This window comes from Homarus americanus, unplaced genomic scaffold, assembly GCF_018991925.1.
Source record: "Homarus americanus isolate GMGI-L3 unplaced genomic scaffold, GMGI_Hamer_2.0 scaffold38393, whole genome shotgun sequence".
In the NCBI taxonomy this organism is placed as follows: Eukaryota; Metazoa; Arthropoda; class Malacostraca; order Decapoda; family Nephropidae; genus Homarus; species Homarus americanus.
In genome coordinates, this window is record NW_024719307.1 from 181,709 (window position 1) to 196,462 (window position 14,754).

The 14,754-nt window shown below is 36.7% G+C and overlaps 1 protein-coding gene across 24 annotated transcripts in view; it reads right to left on the reverse strand.

Annotated features, from left to right (window-relative positions):
- Window positions 1–14,754, reverse strand: part of LOC121859966 (calcium-dependent secretion activator-like) — a 381,073-nt gene that overhangs the window by 178,652 nt on the left and 187,667 nt on the right. The window lies entirely within an intron of this gene.

The window sequence follows — 14,754 nt, forward strand, 5'->3', positions numbered from 1 at the left end:
GTTTCTGGGTACTGGTGTGTGTGTGTGTAAGTATATACTGCATGTGTAAATTAAAGAATAATATGAACATAACAGAATCAGCAATAAATATGTATTATTTTTAAATACATCAGATTAAACATTTGATCATACATACTCTGACATACATACGCTTCATTAAAGAAATCATTAATATCTTTCCAGTTCATGAAATTAAAAAAAAATGGTGTTAAAATAATGAAAAACTGACAGAAGTCAATGACTTATTGTAAGAAAAACACCTTTAGAAATATATCTGACTAGAGTAGCTCAATCATATAGAAAATCCCCATCAAATATATCTCTAGGCTAGACTCCTCAATTAAAATAGCCAAAATTTCCTTGAAGACTAAATATGTTAAGAAAAGAGGAGGAAGAGAAGGGGAAAATGACAGGAACCTAAAGATGAAGATGAGGAGGGAGGTTAGAGAAAGAAGGAATTGAAGGAGAAACTGAAGAAAAGGATAATAAAAGATATGTTCAATGTGAAAAAGGAGGTAGAGTAGAAGATTTTTTTTAATGTTTGGAAGGCTGTTTAAAGAAATGGTTTATCTTTCCTAACCATGACAGTTATGTCTTGACAATACAGCATAAACATAATAAGTACAGTAATACAAAGGTGCAGTCTGAAGACAACACAGCTTACTCATTGATGTTACATTTCAAATACAAAAATTAACTGGTGTTAAGTTTATCGAAATATAACCAATTAAAAAACCTACATGTAAAGTATTAACCTCTGTTAACACTGAAAATGCCAACACCAAAAGCTAAGACAATAATGATGGAGTTACAGTACAGCATAAGCTCTTCTGCACTTGTACAGCCATGCTCATTAAAGCAAGTCACTTGATATAGAAATAAATGAGACAGTCATTAACCCTTTCAGTGCATCACCACCATCACAAGCAATCCCCACTGACCAAGTTTCCCCCAAATCCAAAGTGGCAGGATAAATAAAACTGTGAGAGCACTAAAAGGGTTTACTGCACTTTTGTAGAAGTTGTAACTAAAATATATTTTAATTTCTGAATTTAGCCATGCATTTTTTCACTCATAGGATTTAAATGTTTGGTTAAATACAATAAAAAGTTTTTCACACCTCTAAGTACTGTACAGTATCTTCCCGTACCCTCCCAAACCAAGAGGTGCAGCTACACCTTAAGTATCATGTCTTCTCATACCCTCAAGAGCCACCCATGTCATGTAAAACATTTTATGCAATAATCTTATTATATATATACAGGTATGGGACCATTTATACAGCGTCATGGTATCCGGAACTCTCCAAAATCCGGATATGTTCTGGAACAAATTATAGTAATGTACTGAAAATGAGCCCCAAGTAATTTCCAGGCTGAGCAGGAAATTCTCAATCATATCCCATCTGTGAGCTGTATTTTATGTAATGTATATTTTCTAACACGTAATTTGGGTAAATATATGTAATGTAATATTTTCTTTTAATAAACTGTACTTACAGGTATATTACTTTTGGTACATAAGTAATACACTGAAGTACAGGTAATTAAAAAATAATTACTTTTATAAAAGATATTACCACATTTATTATTAAAATATATACTGTGTCTTTAATGGGGATACTGTACAGTGGTCTAATCAGATTTGATATTGGCCTAAAGAGAGCTAATAGATACAAGAGATGACACCATGTGTAAACGTGCTGGAGGTGGGGGAGGGAGGAGACTGATTGTTGCAGCGTTCACCAGTTCGTTTTTATTTATTCTTTATTATGTTCTCATATGATCAGTCTATTATGGTGTACATTTCATCATAAATAGTATAACATACAGTATTAAATACAGTAATAGCAAAAATATGATATACCCCTGTATGTATACAGTACAGGGTAATAGAAAACAAATACGATATAGTATATGCATAGTAATTTGATTTTAAAATAAAAGGATAAACCAACAGAATGAGAAGGTAATCTCTTTCCTGATGACTGATCCCTCCCTCTGCAAAAGGGGGAGGGGGGGGGGACTGCCTGCTTTCTCACTCACCAGTTTTGTTTTTGTTTTTTAATTTATTCATTACAGTACTGATACATTATACAAATAAGTGCGCCAATCATAATACATATACAATGAGAAGAAAGTTATTGGAGCAACAGAGGATTCCACTTCAAAACACCACATGCTGTAGGAGATGGGAGACGAGAAGAGTGAATTTGAGGTAGTGGAAGGAAGCGTTAGTAGTTTGGTGGAACCAGAGCAGACCGAGGGAAGCATGACTCGGTAACAGGCGATGCAAGTTCTCAGTAAAGTTAAAAAACTCAAGTAAGCTTTAACGAGTGCTGAACCTAGCCTGCAACGCAGTGATAAACTTAGCGCACTGTCAGACAATTTGGTGGAACCCTACAGGTAACGTTACCAGGAGTTTATTAAACGCCACCGCCAATCTCTCATCACCGCCTATTTTCCACCTTAACAATGCGAGGAAGACCAAGTTGAATTAAGTGACAATGGCCCCCCTGCCCCTCTGGAGATTGGTGATGAAGCTAAAGTCACTTTACAAGTGTCTGCAGTTGATTTTGAAGGCTTTGAATTTGACGAGGCCTCAGACCCCATTGTCTCCCAGAGCTTTACTAACCTCCACTATTCAGTGAAGTATCGCATAATTAACTTCTTCGGCTTTCATAAAATATCTATTTAATAATGTAAATGCAGTTTATATGACATTGTGTCATTTTTGTTAAGTTAAGTTGGTTACCCAATGTAATTCAAGAGTAAAAGTCTGGCGAGTCCAGTACAATATAGCAATTTTAACATGTGTTAAAGGGCATCATGTGCGTGGATTTCTGATGTGTGGACACTTACCAGTATGATATACCCACACAAAATGAGACCCCACTGTACTATAGGTGGGCAAGGGATGACTTAATTGAAGTTTATAAACATCTTATAGGGGTCACAGCTCAAAATTGAAGAATCCACAAGTTCAGAAAATTCTAAGGGCATACTTTTTTGGAGTGAGGGTTGTGAACTCTTGGAAAAATCTGCCAGTGTGTGTTGTGACGCCACTGAGTGTGAGCTCATTGAAGACCAGACTTGACCAACACTGGTGCAGGTACAGATACATTCTGGAGCCCAGTACTTGGCAACAGTGCTTAACAGAGACCTGGCCGATCGCCCAAGTGGCTAAAGAGCTGATCAGTGGTGAAGAGGATAAAAGTGTAAAATAAAAAGAGAAAAGGGAAAACAATAAGACCTTAATCATAGGAGCCTATGAAGCTGCACTTGATGTGGACATAGTTAACAGCATAAAGGTCACCACAGAAGCCAGCTGCTTCATGGATTCAGACAACCGATTGTACAGGTTGTACCTCTCTAGTCCGGCATTCTGTGGTCCAGAAACTCCCGTGGTCCGGAAAGATTTTAGTTTGTCCAATAGGTAGATAGGCAGCTCTTTTTTTTTTTTTTTTTTTTTTTATCTGAATTATTATTATTATTATTACAGGATTATTAATTTTTTGCCTCTCAGGCCCCAATGTGGGTCAGTGACCAATGCCCGGGTGGGCTAATCCCCTAAAAAAAACAAAAAAAACAAAGCCGCAGGAAATTAAGGTTTGTTTACATCCGGCAGTTCGGCTCTCTCTCTCTCTGTTTGTCTATACAGAGTACAACATTTAACCCTTCAATATATATGAGCAGTAAGTAAGTGTTGCTTTCATATTCTTATGTAGAGTAATGATGATATGTTTTCACGTGCGCACTTATATACGCGCAGTCTCACTTTTTTTTTACCATTAATGGTTAGCTACTTATATTGTTCCATTTATTAACATTAAATAACATTACAGGTACTTCAAACAACCATATTAATTTTTTTACATTAATTTTACTACAGCTAAAATCAGGGTCTTATTTTCTTCAGTTTTATATGTAGAACCAATCAGTCACTGGTTTCGTAAGCTTTAACATAAACAATGCCGGCAGCCGTCTCGTCTCCTCTAATATTCCACGTATTATTAATAAATTGTATTGTTAATTTTGCACACACATACATTAATTCAATAAAAACAAATTCAGAAACATTAATTAAAATATATATGAACAGTAAATAAGTGTTGCTTTCATATTCTTATGTAAAGTAATGACGATATGTTTTCACGTGTGCGCATGCGCACTTACATACGCGATCTCTCTTTTTTCTTTACCATTATCGTTAGCTACTTCTATTGTTCCATTTATTAGCATTAAATAACATTACTTAAAACAACCATATTAATTTTACTACAGCTACAACCAAGGTCTTATTTTCTTCAGTTTTATATGTAGAACCAGTCAGTCACTGGTTTTGTAAACAACGAAAACAATGCTGTGTCATTTCCTCGTGTGTTTTAATATTCTACGTATTATTAATGAATTGTATTGCTCATTTTGCACACATAAACATTAATTCAATAAAAAAGACATTCAGTAATAAACAATAATGAATCTTTTGTACATAAGAGAAACGACGCAGTTTACACGATTATGCACGTCGTCTGCACGTTGGCGGGCCGTTCAAACCCATCGAAATTCAAGTTTCCGCCGTCAAAATTTGTATTTATTTATTTTTTTGTGTGTTCCAATAAAATACGTTAAGAATTAAAAACTCGCAAAATTTGATAAGCTACTATACGACATTTAACCCTTCAATATGTCTTCAAAGAAACCATGATGCAGAGAAAGTGGTGCTAGTGCTTCCAGGCATAAGCACTAGTCACTATCTATCCAGGAAAAGAGTGAATTTCCATGGTCCGGCACCGGTCAGGTCCCGAGGTTGCCGGACTAGAGAGGTACAACCTGTACAAGGAAAAGGATCAGGTAGCAAAGGATCATCCCATACTGCTCTAGGCTCCTCAAGGAGTGAAGGATCATATTACTATGCAAAATCATTTCATAATGTGTAGTCAGAGGAATTAGTAGGTTGGCCAAATACTTAGGCTCACCAAACATTAGTGTCTTAAGAGTTTGAACTTTATCCTAGCTTTAACTGGAAGCCAATGTGATTCAATCAAGAATAGGGTAGAGAGAGTTCTCGGTGGAAGAGCAAAAATACGCCTGGAAACCGTGTTCAACATTGTTTGAACTTTCTTCAGTAGATAATTAGGTAGGCAGACCCATAAAGAGTCACAATAGTCAACCAGAGACAAAATAAGGTAAGTGAATGTAATAGTGTCACAAGACCGTGTATATCCAAAAACTGTTTAACAGCATATAGATTTTTATATGAAAGTTGTAACTCTTAAATACTGTACTGGATTTATATGCTCTTTAAAATTCAATTTTAGTCAAAGTACATTCCAAAGTTTCGAACAGAATTGACAGGACAAAGGTGTACTTCCCCACTAGTTTGAAAAGACAAAATCACCTGCAGTATCTCCACTCCTCTGGATGATGATAACCTCGGTTTTGCCATCATTCAGCTAAAGTTTTCTCCTAGCCATCCAAATCATAATGTCAGGCATCAAGGATTTCATTATCTCATCATTATCCAAAATATTTATTATTTTCACATAAAGCTGTGTATCATCAGCATAGAAATGGTAGGCAACACCATGCATGAGCATCCAGCAGAGATGCAAGACTAATGGTATAAAATGTAAACTGAAGTGGCCCCAAAACTGATCCCTATGGGACTTCAAACTGCAAATGGACCAGCTCTGAAATGGTTCCACCGACCATCACATACTGAGATCACTCAGATAAATAAGACTCAAGCAGTGAGTGAGCATCATCACAGACACCAGACAACCAAAGATCCTGAAGCAACAAATGATGATCCACTGTGTTAAAAGCTGCAGTGAGATCCAGCAAGACCAGGAGGGAGGACCTTCCTGCGTAAGTGTTTATTACCATATCATTATGAATTTTACATAAGGCAGTTTCAGTTGAATGATGCTTCCTATAGGTTGAGTGGACCATTTCTCTCTAACAGACAAAGTTACTGATCCAGCATCGCATGCTCTATGATCTTTGATAAAAATGGGAGACCGGATGATAATTTGACATAATATGATAAGCTACTGTCAATACTCTCCCTTCACAATTAACCTTTTGGGTGCATTGGTTACATTAGTGCTACCTCAGCAACTTTACCCTTAAGTGTGTCAGTCACAGTAATGCCATGGCCATCAAAAAATGTTTCCCCTCACATTCAACCTACAATTTTCTATTAATAAAAAACTAGACAATATTATTGAATACATTATAATCTATGACAATATAGAATAAAAATACATTCTAAATTAGTTTTGTCTCATTAGAAACAGTATAGGTTGACGTATCTTAGCATTTTTTTAAATAACGTCTTTTTTAAATTTTCACAAGAAAATGTGATTTCCAACAAATTTTAATGCCAGATATGGAAATTTCATGCTATTTCAATATATACAGTAAGCCCTCGAAGATCTGGACCCGAGAAATCCGGATTTTGGAAGATCCGGACAAAAAATTTGGGGATTCTGGGCTAAGAAGCATTCCCAAACCACACCAAAAACATTTTAGGCCCATGGGCGCTGCTTGACCCGTCAGTTGCTTGGACACAGGTGCCCGAGGAGGTGGGAAACATAAACAGAGTTGACAATTGTTGTTTGTGGGAATAGTATTTCATTCACCCTAGTAATGATACAATGTTTCTTATTATGTTATAATAGCTAAGTGCATTGGTTTATATATGGTTATTTGTTTATCACTACTTTAATACTGTATTTTTGGTGTTTCTTATATCATTTATTATTCGCCGGAAAATCCAGACAATCGGCTTTTCCGGACAGGTGATCCCACTTTTAGTCCGGATCTTCGAGGGTTCACTGTACATGTCAAGTAAAAAAAATTCAAATTATTAAATTCATTTTTTCATTGCAACTTTAAAGAACGTTATGGAAATCTTATGATGCACTTTAAGACTTAACAATGATAAATTCAAAGGTTTTAAGAAACCAGAATGTCATATACAGCTGTGCATTGATTGTATGGATTAGAGTTTACTCTTTATATGAGTTAATGATTATTCTGAACAGTACACCACAATTCACTGGAGTCACAAAAGTTTGACAAAGTTTAGAAGCCTATTACTGTTTTATTGGAGATGAATTTACAGGTAATATGTAGGAAACACACATGGTATAGAAAACACACAGTAATTACAAGAATGTCATCATGTTTCAAGTAAAAATACAAGTTTTGTATTCTTGTTTTAACACTACAGTATACAGTTGGCCTGGTTAACAAATCTCATATCGAAATGATTTTATATATGATGATAACTTAAATTAGTTTTGTTACAATCATTCTACTTCTCACTTGATTTCAAAAGTCTAGCCTAATTCAGGTCAAGTTTTAATACGTATACTGTATTTATACAGTATTGTAGAATCACAACTTAAGGGAACATTTATCACAAGCATTCTCAAGCATTGCTGGAGGCAATATCATGGGACTTTAGATCTGGCCTGCCCTGGGAGTTGTTGTATGCTGATAGCAGTATTAAAGAGGCTGTGTAAGAATTTAAGAAATACAATAGAATTATGGAATAGAGTCTAAGGGCCTGAGAGTGAATATGGCAAAAAAGTATTGATTAGTGGTGCGGGTAAGGGACTTGTGGTGGAAAGTAAAAATTACCATGTGATATTTGTAAGAATGGTGTTGGTAGCAATTCAATAATATGCAATGAGTGCAGAAGGTGGATACACAAGAGGTGCAATGGAGTAGATGGCAGACTGAAGGATGTTACTGACTTTAAGTGTTATTGATGTACAGGTTACCATGTGCCCACAGCAAGGCTGGAGAAACTCAACATTGGGGATTATGTCTCTGGACTGTGCTGGTGAGTTCTGTTACCTGGGTGACATTATAAGTGCTGGTAGGGGTGCAGAAGCCTACAAATCTGCAAGAGTCAGAAGTGGCTGAAGAAGTTTAGAGAGATGTTGCCTCTTTTGACAGCAAGAGGACCTTCCCTCCATGTGAAAGGAAGAATGTATGCTGCCAGTATGTAAGGTGTGATGTTGTATGGCAGAGAAATTTGGACTGTTAATGAGGATGACATAAGCAGGCTTGAGTGGGCTAAAATGAAAATTGTGAGGTGGATGTGTAAAGTGACACAGAAAGACCAGAGGCCCTGTTCAGAGCTAAGAGGGTGGCTGGGTATTGAAAGTACTGAATTGGTGAAGTTCTACAGTGAGGCAGACAGATGATTTGGGAATATGAAGATAATGGATGAGACCAATTGGGTCAAAAGGTGCAGAAGTCTAAATATGGAAGGGAGAGGTTGTAAGAAATAACATTAGAGTTAAGAACCTGACAAGAGATATTGCAAGAAACAACATAGCAAGGAGAATTGCCATAAAACGTTGATGATGACGATTCCCAGTTAAAATCAAAGAAGTTTAGTTTAACATGTATGGTTCATAAAAGAGTAATCCCACATTATCTGCACAGTTATGTTTTTGGACAATGTTGTAGATAGGAAATCCAACGAAATAGAAAAATAATTCATAGAACAAATGTAATGTCCCCTGGGTAGCATACTGAAGTATAGCTGGACTCTTGACAACTTCTTAGGATTGCCATCAAAATTAATTAGGTGTTTACATGGTTCAATGAGCTATGACACCACTGATTCAATCACCAGGATGGGTGTGCTCTATACATACTTTGTTTAATACTGTACTGGTTTTCTTTTGCTTACACAATACAGTTCCCTCCAATATAAAAAAAAAATTATAGAACCGAGATTAACAGTGATAAAAGGAAACTACAGTTAGTGCAAAGTAAAAATAAAAATATTATAAAAAATTCGACCAAGGAAAGTCTACAAGGAAATGAAAATTCCACCACACTGTAATTTCACCAAGGGGTGACTTCAAATACAGTAGTACCGTATATTTAAAAAGTGGTGCCACTGGAGAAAAAAAATTCAGCAAACAAAAAGCTACAAGATGTTCATACACTACACCAGCTACCACCAACCAGCTTCTCAGCAAGCATTATTTTAGCATACTGTATTTTCATTATCACTTATGAAAAAATATGAAAATAACACTTGTCCCTATGAGTGGCAGTGACCAAGAAAGATGTGAACAAATCCTCTCCTGTTTACTTACATGTTGTTGCAGAGAAGCAGGAATAATTTAGTAAAACTTGGAGATGTAAGGTGACAAAAACAGCAGACAGGGAGAGAAAGGGAATTGCTAAAGATCTTTGCAGATGTCCTTGAGTTTGATACTCTGTAGATATCAGACTCAATAAGAAGACTAACAGAGGCAATCACTTGGTTGGCATATAAAAGTTGTGACCATTCTAGCTGAGGATACTGAAAAACTCATACCAGTGAGAAGTGATTATAGAATAGTGGCAACAATGGATGTCAGTTTCTTTTTCCAAGATGGATATGGAAATGAAACAAAAATTGAGGATGAAGGACCCGAGGCCAGAATTTACAGGACTGGTACGTGGCACAGTTAATAAGACAAAGGGGACAGAGATTAACCAATACCAGGGTGCTCATAAAAGATAATTGTAAATTTTGAAGTTCCATCTTTTGCTTGTGTGTCAGGTGCCAAAAGTCATATTATTTTTAAGGAAAATGCACCAGATTAAAGATGCTATACTAATGTATCTGAGAAGAAAACTCATGCTACTGTCTTGAAATCCTATTTCAGTTGCTGGTATACAAATGCTTATAAAAGAATAGATATTTCACATTCTCTATTCAAAGACCCTGACAGCTCTAATAGATAAAGGTAGTGTATCAATTAATTATCAGTGTCTCCAACTTTGGCAAACCCCAAATTCTGGCTATTTTTACAAGAGTAATTCAAACTTGTCCAGATTATTTGGGTGGAATGTGCATGATTAGTTCCTGGATGTTCAGATAGATGGTGCGAGTGGAAACCAGCAACTAGCGCCTTCTACAGGAAGAGGTACACTAACTTTGCACCAGCGACAATCTTATAGTGTACTGTACCTCACTCATACTGTAAACTAGCCTTCATATTTTAGGAGCTGCTTACTCAATCTCTTCCAGTGTATTGCCACCATGAAAAAGAAGACGTCATGTTTTAGTGAGAAAGCTTTATTTTCTAGGTCCTTGCTAAAGTATTGTTACCAGGTGCCATTTTATCAACCTCAAGTTCAAATTGAGTTGGTATAACTCTCCCAACAGAAGGTGGTGCCCACAACACACCAATGGCTGCTGCTGCTTCCCTTCAGCCCAATCACTCTAATTTTAATTTTCTCTTTTCAGAAACAAATGAATGTTTCTTAATAACATGATATAAGAATACACAGTAGTAAGATATGTTACAGGTAGGTAGCATAGTGGAGAGCATTATTTATAAAAGTCGGGAAATAGCTGAAGCCAAGCACTGAGTGGGTTGGGCTATGGTGATATCCATGCCTATGGGTTCAAATTACTGTAAGACTAGTAATGTTTTATAAATACAGCAAGTCGCCGATTTACATCATGGATGTGTTCCTCAAAACTACACGTTATCCTAACCTATGATAACCGGACACAATTTTCCCACAGATTCTAATATACTGTATTATAATAGGGGGATGCACTCCCAGGGCAAATATTTAGTTACTATAACCTAATTTAAACTTCATTTAACAACTAAGTAGAGGTAAAAATTAAACAATCAATACAGAACACTGGTTGAATACAAAAATGCTCAATTTAATCAACACATTTACAGGGGTACTCACCAAAATGTAGGGGCGAGATTGCTTGTCCAGGACGGGAGAGATGCGGGTGGGGAGTGGAGGGACTACAGGGGAGAGGCAGGACTGCTTGCCTAATAATATCCAATTTCATGTCCAAAGTGATGGCTTGACAGGATTTCTTGGCTAGAGCAGTTGTAGGAGAACTTACAATATGTTTTCCACTCATGGTTAAGGGTTTCTTGAAAGTTGGGTGTAAAAATACTGTACAGTAAATACATGAAAAAGCCCTCAACTTTGACCACAAGGCAAAGCAGGTGAGACTGGGATAAGTCTGAGAGACAGAACAATGCCATGCATCATTTTCAATGATCATGGGCAATGTTGTTGCTTCTACATTGGTAGGCAGGTGAGCAATGCTACATTGTCGGTTCTACACTGACAGATAGGTGAGCAAAGTTGGCACTACACTGGTGCACTCAGAGCATGATTTAAAACATCACATTAGTCTAAAGCGACTTGTATAAACAAGTGTTCCCTAAATAGAGACGTTCTATCAAAATGATGCACATAAACTCAATGTACTGTAAATTGGCGACTTGCTGAACAACTTTTATATAAACAAATATTTCGATGGTTTTCTTTAATTAACAATAAATAATCATACTTTTGGGGGAAAAATATCTTGTATATACAGCACTGTACTCCTCACCTACAATAAGGGTCATGTTCTAGAATTCTTCCATGGTTGGCAAAATGGCAAAACCAAGGCTAGCAACGGCTGGGTCTAATGGGAAGGCGGGGTCTGAGGAAGTGACCCCCCCAGAGACCTACCATACCTAATGTTCTATAATGAACAACTCAAAGTTAACAAAAAAAAAACAGAATGTATGCTGTACAGTACAGGTACTTACAAAATATGTATTTCTGTAAAATTGATAGAAATATTATACTACACTATGTACGTACAGTACAATGATATCCCCATTAGCCGGAACAATAGGTGCAGAGCACTTCCGGGAATGATAGATTTCCGGGTAACGAGACGACTCCCTCAATGCCGGAAAAAATCCCTCATCCCCGGAATTTTCCGGGTAACGGAAAAATGTTCTCGAAAGTTCCAGAAATTGACCATTACATTATCTCTCGAACCCGGAGAAATATCCCTCATCCCCGGAATTTTCCGGGTATCAGAAAAATTTTCTTGTATTTTTCCGGAAAATGTGCCCCTTGAAAAATCGTTCCCAAAGCCGGAGTTTTCCAGAAAATTCCAGCTTTGGGAATGATTTTCCAAGAAGATTTCAATTCCGACTATCGGAGAGTTCCGGATTTGAAGGATTCTGGCTAACGGATATATTACTGCATATTTTTCAATAAAAAACAGTGTAAAGGAGCAGTCCGAAACCACATGCCTGGCCTTGCTCTCCCCAGCAACACAATTATGTAAGTGAAGTTCTTATTCCCTAATAGGCTTTTGTGTGCAAATGTCTGTACTGTATTAAAAAAATAAAAGTCATGAGATCATACACATATGAGCAGAGATCAAACACATATGAGCTTGGCCTATCAGAGTAGGTTGAAATATGCTTCATACATCTGGCAGCAACATTTCTCAGCCATCCTAAAGCAGCACACATGACAGTGTAACATGTGTTTATGTCTCCCAGTTTTTGGGTTCTACTTTGTTGTATCAAACTGATTTATTTTCATACTTTTACAGTATTTATACTTATTTAAAATCTTCAATGTGTAGAATGCAATTTATCAAAATTATTCAAATAAATAATAATTTTACAAAACAATACAACATGCTCTAAATTAATTAAATCCACCAGTTTGGTTAAAAAACAAAAAGTTTCTCAATTATTTTGAATATATTTTATCAATAAGGTACTGTAATATGAAGGATGAAATAAACAAATTGATTTTAGGAGGTTAGAGAAAGAAGAGAACTTGGGCACTGTCAATGATAAATTGTCATTTGAGGAACATATATTTTATTTTACTTTGTTTTATTCTCTCTGCTACTGATTGGCCCGGTAGCCAAATCTCTCTGTTATGCACTGGCTACAGAACCTACACCAGTGTTGGTCAAGTCTATGCTGCCACAACACTCTCACAAAAGCGTGTCCTGATAACTTTCTGAACTTGTGGCTGTGAAAGTTTTGGATGCATGGACAGAGGTCACAAACAAATGGGAATTAGATATGACAATCCCTTCACTACAGGGATGCCTCTTTTAATATTTTATTTAGTTAATGCCAGATGATTTTATTCAGCCCAGAGTGGAGCCCATACACAAGGGGTTAAAATGGATGCATGAAGGCATTCAGTAAAGTTCGACTATATTATCTGCATAGTATGCTCAACAGTTTTGATATTATTGGAGAAAAACAATGGTTAATTTCATCCTTTGAATGTTATGAAGCAGAATCATAAAAACAAAGTCTGATTTGAGTAGGCTGTAGTGTTAAATGGGATCCCATTAGCGAGTGTGTTCTGGCTGACACCCTAAGTCATGTATATCAAAGAAATTCTTGACTGTGTGTGTCCTGTAAAATACACTTAATTTTTTATATGAAGAAATTTGGACATATTTGGTCTCAACAAGACCAGAAATAGCTCCAAAAGGACCAAGGCAACCTCCAGAAATGTTGGACACATGATTAATCGGATTTCATCATGATAAAGGAAGGGTGATGACCACAGAACTGATAAGACAATGGTAGGACAAGAGCAATAAAACTTAACACACACATAGCTAAAATGAGTGACAGAGGACAAAGAAAGCGAGGAACCTAGCAGTAGGTGACAATATATTGATGTCTGAATCTCATATATACAATAAACTTCAGTAAGGTGACCCACAAGATTGGTCTCATCCAAAAACCATTTTCCCATTTAGATGCAGAAAAATTATTGCCCTTGTGCAAGATATCTGTGCAATAAGAAAATTTAGAGACACGTGACAAAATGATAACCTAACTAAAATATAGACTTATGACTGAAGGCCCTATGAGGGACCTGGAGATCCTACCATTGCATACTATAGGATATATGGAGATATGACCGAGACCTTCAAAATAATGCAATGGTTAGATCATCAAGAGGTCATGATCTTAAACTGCTCAAGACGTTTACCCACCAAGATGTGAAAAAACGACTGCACACAGTGGATATATGGCACATGTTCCCAAAAGAAATGTGATCACATCTTTAAGTATAATGACCTTCAAGAAAAAACTGGCCAGTTTTAATTGATCTGAATACAGCTCCTCCCTGACTTACGACCTACTCGACTTACGACCTGCCTCAGTCGTACCAAAATTTTGTCAAAGTACGTATTTTCGAGTTCCCAAGTCAATACACAGACAAAATTTTCGTATGTAATTCACTTTAAAATGGCTGGCAAGCTTAAAAGTGAGAGTTTTGTGGTGCTGAGAAGAAAAAGGGACACCCATTTTAGATTTTCTATGTATTATTTATGCATTTTCGACTTACGACCATTTCAACTTACAACCTGGATTTGGGTCCCTAACCCTGTCGTAAGTCAGGGAGGAGCTGTACTATACTAGAGGCAAGCATCAGGCATGTGTACCCAGATCTTAATTTACAAGACTTTGTGATTATACAACCCCTTTAAGGATGTAACTAAAAAAAATTAAAGTTTAGTTTACCAAATTTCACAGAATTCCATTTCAATATAAGATATCACATATGTAGTATCAGTCATGCACCTGCACAGACAAAAAAAAGTGCTTGTATAGGTTAGCTGGAATTACCATATGGCAGCTCTCCTTGCTGCACAGTCTCGTGTAGCCTAACTCATCAGGATTTTAACTCTGATGTCACTTCTTACATCTCTCCCCATGTCATTCTTGGCCTGCCTCTACATTTAAGATTCATGGAGCTTTTAACCCGAGTGGTCTGATCCATTCTTTCCATATGCCCAAATCATCTCAGCCTAACTTTATGCAAAAATTTAACCAATAGCCAGCCACCCTATTATCTCTGGACAGTTTCCTATCTTCCAGTGTCACATTGCACACCCGCTTAACCA